Here is a 6,682-nt window from a genome sequence, read left to right as displayed (position 1 = left end):
AACTAACCACTCATCCTCCCACCCCCTACCCAGCCATTCATCTAAACAACCACCCACCCAGCCAACACACCGAGATCCCAGCCACCCAGGACCTATGCTGCCACTCAACTAACCCATCACCCATTCATCCAGCCTCCACCTTAACCATCCAGCTAAGCAGCCCTCTATCCAGCCAGCCCTTCCCATTCATCAAATTAAACCAAACCCCCCAGCCAGCATCTACCCAGCCCTTAAACAAAGCAGCTCCCCAGCCAGCCCCACAACCAGCCACCAGCCAATCACCTGTCGACCCTCTGCACACCCATTCATTGGTATACTGACCAATCGACCACGGCATCAGGCATCCAGCACCCCAGCCAGGCGAGCAGTCAGTCAGTCCTCAACAGCACGCCTTTGCTCCCAGCAGACAGCCGCCCACCTGGCCAAGGAAATAGTCACCCCAGCCCCCGTCCAAACCACTCACAGCCACCCAAGCAACCCCGGCCTGCCTCGCCTACCAGCAACACCCCCCCCAGTGCCCACTCACCATGCCCAGCCAGCCACCCGACTGCCTGTCTAAGCAGCTCCCCCACCAGCACTCACCAGCTGCAGGGAGGGGCATGAGCCCCATTGCCCCCCACTGGCTGGGGACCTCAAGCTGGGCTTGCAGAATGAGGACTCACCTTCGAATTGCCTGGTCTGCTTGCCCATCCCTCCCAGCCCCAGGAGGCAGGGCCCCACTGTCCCCCCTTTTCTGGCAGGGGCAGCAGCAGGATGCAATGGTTTGTGGCACTGGGGCTAATCCACAGTTACCCCTGATTGCCCAGAGCACATTGCATGCCCTGGGGGAGGCCATTTCTTCCCTCCGCCCCAACCCGCTGTCTGTCTCCTCCCCATGGCCGTATCCACAGCCACCCCCAGAAGGGCCCAACCAGCCTGTCCTCAGAGCTTGCTGAGCTCCCCACCCATACTTCCCAGTGCCAGCTGCTGGAATGCAAGCAGCCTCATGTGCCAGGCCCCTACCCCGCCCCTCAGCCCTATGGAGGATTCCAGCACCCCACTCCTTGCTGCAGCCCAGAGGCAGTGGCTGCTGGGGGGATGCATGGACTGCTGTGGGGCTGTGTGGTGCCTGCTGGGAAGTGGCCAGGGGGCAGGGAGAGAGGAGGGGGGAGGTAGATCCAATGAGTCCAGGAGCACAGGGGCAAGGGGAAGGAGTGGCTGTGGATGGAAAGGAAGAAGAGAAAAGCCAGGAGGCTGAGAAGGACAGGATGAGGCTGAGAGGGCAGGAGACCTGGGTGCAGCCTGGCTCCATGCAGGGGGGTGCTCAGCAGGGTGTGGGGCCAGGGCATGGTCTGGGAGCTGGCTGCATGCAGGTCCTGCTTGTCTGTCTTGTCCCCACTCCCTCTCTCCTGCCTTGTTCTTTTCAGCCATTGGCCCTGCAGCTGGCAGACTGACTGCAGCCCTGAGAGTGCCCCCTCCCTGCCCCGGCACACCCCAGAGGGTACCGCAGCTCCAGCTTCTAGCTGGTACCTGGTAGGCTGCAGGAGGCCCGAAGGGTGGCACTGAGCTCCCTGGGTGCCCGTGGGCCCAGCTCTGGTGGAGGGCTATCCCAGGGATGGGAACAGGTTGGAGAGGAGCATGAGGCTGGCAGAGTTGGGTGGAGACATGCACCCACACCAAGCTGCAGATGAGGGTTGACTGTCTCAGCCTGAGCCTGGCTCCCCCCAGGGCGCAGTGAAAACCCCAGCCTGTCCCAAGAGCAGCAAAGGGACCCCGGGGGGGGGCAGGGGAAGAGCTAAAAGCACAGTCTAAGCCCTGAAAAGCTTGTCCAACCCACTCGCCCAGTGGCGGGCCCGGACCAGATCACTGGTTTCCACCTTCAGCGGGCAAAGGGCAGCCAGGAGAGGTTTGCACCTGGGCTGGAGCCTTTGCACAGCAATTTTGAAGGCTGATTGAAGCCAGGGGTGGAAATCAAGACCCAGCCAGGCACTGTCACTCGCCCGGTGCTGGCCTGCCAAGGGAACCACCAGCAAGTCAGCAGTCTGTGTGGGGCAAGCGTGACACACGGTGGCTGCCTGGAAGTACTGCAGCTCTGCATGTCCATCTGGCACCTGCTTGCGCTGGTCTGGCTATTAGCGGGCACTGTGTGCCTGGCATGGGGCACCTGGGATGCTGCCCTGCTTGAGAGAGATGACCAAACAAAGTAAACCAAGGCCCCTGGGGCTCCCAGCAGCAGCCAGGCCCTTAGGGATCTGGGGCTGCTGCTGCCCCTGGCTGCTCTGGTACCTTACTGGCCGGAAGGTGCAGCTCACTGTCTCACCACCAGAGCCTGGCGGGGCAGGGGCTTCCTGAAGGGCCCTTTGAAGGTGCTGTGAAGGCCTGTCTAGAACTGAACACAGGGTAGCTGAGGAGCAGGGGAACTGGCCAGCCCTGCCCTGGGAGCAATGCCCATCTCCACTGGCCCTGGCTGGGATGCAGGACATGAAGCGCTCCCACAGCACAGGCTTGTACAGGAGCTGAGGGGGGGCCCACCACGGTCAGGAGCTATGGAGACTCCTTGGCCAGCTCTCAGCCTGGAGCCCAGGGCTTCTGCCCCAGAACCCAGGCTCCAGCCCCCAGTCACAGTGAGGTGAGAGGTGCAGGGAAGGGATGGAGGGGGTTGTAGTGTGGTGGGAAAGGTGCAGGGTGCAGCACTGGGCAAGGAGGACTGTGGGTTGGTGTGGTCACAGAAGACCCCTCACAAAGTTCCCCAATTCGCTGATCATGCAACTGACACCCATCTTCTTGCTCTCTGGGATGCCCTCACCACCCCATCCTGCTGGGCCAGATCCTCTGGTCCCCTAAGCCAAGGTACCGAGTCGGGTTTACCATCCCTCAGAAGAGCAACACAGACTGTTTAACCCAACACTGCACAGATGCAGTTCTGGGGCATAGCACCCAGGGAATCAACCCCTGAGAAGGGATCAAGACCCCAAATAAATTTGTTTTTCTCTGTGCAAAAGGGGGCTCGGTAGGTAAGCCCCCCTTTAGCAAGGAAAGGGAAATGTGCACAGTGGTAGGGAATAAAAATTTATATTGGGCTTAATTATAAACAAGAGTTTTTATTAAGCAAAACTGCAGCATGTAAGTGGTTATAGCTAAGAACAAACAGAGCAAAGTGAGTTACCAAATTAACAGAAGAAAACACATAGCTAATTTGGTTCCTCTAAATTTCTAGTTACTTGTGAGTCTTTACCCTAACTGGCTGCCTTTCTATCGGGGAAAACTTCATGTGAAAACGATCTTATCCCCACCTGAGTCTCCATTAAAGTTCTCTATCAGAGAGGTAGCCGGGTTAGTCTGTATCTTTGAGAACAACAAGAAGTCCTGTGGCACCTTATAGACTAACAGATATTTTGGAGCATGAGCTTTCGTGGGTGAAGACCTGCTTTGTGCATGCATCTGATGAAGTGGGTCTTCGCCCACGAAAGCTCAGGCTCCAAGATATCTGTTAGTCTATAAGGTGCCACAAGGCTTCTTGTTCATTAAAGTTCTCTGTATTCCTAGGGTGTGTCAGGCAATTTCCAAGGCAGGCTGAAGACCAAAGATGAAAGAACCCAAAGGTCCTCTTTACTCCTTCGCCCTATGGAGGGAATTCCCTTGTTCTCTCTGCGTAAAATACTCCAAGAGGGAGCCTGTCACATGAGCCAAGCCCTTTTCAGGCAATCTCCTATTGTCTGTCTGCTGGATTGCATGTTTATAGATGTGAATTGGCACCTGCTAAGGCCCTTTGTCTGCTCAGTCCTGCTATGCACTCACAACAGGGTAACCACTCCCCCGGTGAGTGCTTCACAGACCAACCTTTGGAATTCAGATACATAGACACTTACAACTTAAACGACACAGGCACAAAAGTAGGATTTACAGACCCAGCAGATTGTAACACTGGAAACAACAGGGCACAAGCCATATTATGTTCAAAGCACCCCTGAATTATGCATATGGATACGCGCAGCCCACCTTCCATGAAGCATGGGGGGTCTGTCACAGGACTCCAGGGCTGTAATGTGGTGAGACAGATCCAGGGATGGGAGGGAGGGACGGCTGGAGGGACGGCGGGTTGTAATGAGGTGAGGGAAGTGTAGGGATGGGGAGGCAGGGATGAACGGAGGGACGGAGGGTTGCAGTGAGGTGGGAGAGGTACAGGGATGGGGATGCAGGGACAGAGGGTTGTAATGAGGCAGGAGAAATGCAGGGCGAGATGGCAGCAAACGACAGAACAGGTTAAATACAGGAGACAGAAGATCTGTGTTCCAAAGGGCAGGGGAGGGTGTGCTGGCAGAGGAACGGGACAAGATAGCCAGGAAAGGAGCAGGCAAGCCCGGGGAGTTGGAGCAGCAACATGCACTGCGATGAGACACCTCGATCCCCTCCACATGGTGCCTCTGCTCGGGCAGCACTGAGCCTGGGGCGTGGCAGAGGGCCCAGCAAGGAGTCTGCTCATGAGCGCTTGTGGGCACTTTGATTCCCACAATATGGCCCGCAGAGTGGATGTGTCCCCCCTCTTCCTGAGGCTGCTCCTCCTCATGCACCCTGATTCATCTCCACCCAGAGAGAGGCGTAATACATGATTCCCAGCCCTGCCAGTCTGGTTCTGTGGCTGGGGAGTTAGGTAGGTCTGCGGCCTCATTTGTGTCCCTCCCGTTCCCAGTGTAACACTCAGCCAACACCAGCCTCACACAGCAGCACCTTGCTCTACAGCTGAATGAGGCCAAGCAAGAAAGGCAGAAAGCAGACAACAGGGCCGGACAGACAGAGATCAGGAGAACCAGGACATGGCCCTGAGCAGAAGAAAGGCGCGGGCGCTCCAAGACGAGAGGAGAGGTGGGGCAGCACATAGGGATGTCACAGGTTTAAAAATATTCACCCTGATGGGCCATGACAGGTTTAATTTCCAAAGTACAACCATTAAAGTGATGAATGGGAGGCGTTAATCTTGCACCGAGTGTGTTCGGGGCCCTTTGCTGCATGAAACGGGCTTGTTTTGCTGCTGTTATTTATGAGGCTGTTTCTGCAGGATCCGGGCACACATCCAGTTCTGGTGGGACAAAGGGAGGGGACGCTCAGGACGTCTTTGGGGGGAAGGGGACTGATTTACAGCCACTTATCTGCATGACTCATAATGTAAACAGACACAAATGCCGTTAAAGACACATTTCTCCCTTGCCAACCCTCTCTGCTTGCATTGTCATGCAGCTCTCCAAGACAAGCTGCTCTCTACCAGGCCAAGGGCACCCTGGGCCAAGTGGTACCTACTCAAAGGCTGCTGCTAACCCCACCAGGGACGGGAGATCCACCCACCCCCACCACTGCACTGTGCTCCTCCTTTGGAAAGTGTCTTGGGCTGGGCCTGGAAATGTTCTGCAATCTGCTGAAGTCCTTCTCCTGGAGCTTGCAGGACATGTGTACTGGATGGCGGATTGGGGGGAGAGGCATGTGGACCCGGGGCAGCCCCCTGCTATGGTAATCCCCCCAGTTACCCCAGGCCAGAAGCTCTGCATGCTGCTGGCCCCAACTCCCACACCACAATGGCACCTGGGCCCTGGGCCCAGCATCGTAGCCAGCCCCACACAGAGCCATAGGCCCCACCCGGGGAAGTCTCAGACCTGTATACCCACTCCCTGACCCTGCACCCTCAGTTCCTGACTCCCACAACCCCTCCCACATCTTGCCCCCACTACTCCCTCAGCCCCTCGAGCCCTCCATCCTCCCCCAGCTCCTGTACCATCCCTAGTCCCCGCTTTGGTACCCATCCCCTCCAACCCCCACCTCACCCCATCCCCTCCAACCCCCTCCCTCACCCCAGCCCCCTTCTCAAGCCCCTCCAGCCCCTACCTCATCCCCAGCCCCCTCCCCCAACCCCTCCAACCCCCTCCCTCACCCCAGCTCCCTTCCCCCAGCCCCTCCAACCCCCTCCTCGCCCCATCCCCTCCAACCCCCTCCCTCACCGCAGCCCCCCTCCCCCAGCCCCTCCAACACCCTCCCTCACCCCAGCCCCCCTCCCCCAGCCCCTCCAACCCCCTCCTCGCCCCAGCCCCCCTCCCCCAGCCCCTCCAACCCCCTCCTCGCCCCAGCTCCCTTCCCCCAGCCCCTCCAACCCCCTCCCTCACCCCAGCCCCTCCAGCCCCTACCTCATCCCCAGCCCCCCTCCCCCAGCCCCTCCAACCCCCTCCCTCACCCCAGCTCCCTTCCCCCAGCCCCTCCAACCCCCTCCCTCACCCCAGCCCCCCTCCCCCAGCCCCTCCAACCCCCTCCTCGCCCCAGCCCCCCTCCCCCAGCCCCTCCAACCCCCTCCCTCACCCCAGCCCCCTTCCCCCATCCCCTCCAACCCCCTCCTCGCCCCAGCCCCCTTCCCCCATCCCCTCCAACCCCCTCCTCGCCCCAGCCCCCCTCCCCCAGCCCCTCCAGCCCCCTCCCTCACCCCAGCCCCCTTCCCCCAGCCCCTCCAGCCCCTACCTCATCCCCAGCTCCCCTCCCCCAGAGCCGGCGGGCGGGGCGGGGGTTTCTCGGCGCTGCCCCCTACCGGTCTGTCCCGCGCGGCTCCATTCGCCTCCAGCCCCGGGTCCCTTCCGGCCGCCGTCGTTGCTCCGGGCGACGCCGCCGCCGCGTCCAGTTTCCATAGAGACGGCAAAATGGCGGCCCGCGGAGCCCCGCTGTTCTGAAT

Source organism: Carettochelys insculpta, chromosome 8 (assembly GCF_033958435.1).
Source record: "Carettochelys insculpta isolate YL-2023 chromosome 8, ASM3395843v1, whole genome shotgun sequence".
Classification (NCBI taxonomy): Eukaryota; Metazoa; Chordata; order Testudines; family Carettochelyidae; genus Carettochelys; species Carettochelys insculpta.
Note: the sequence above shows the minus strand (reverse complement) of the source record.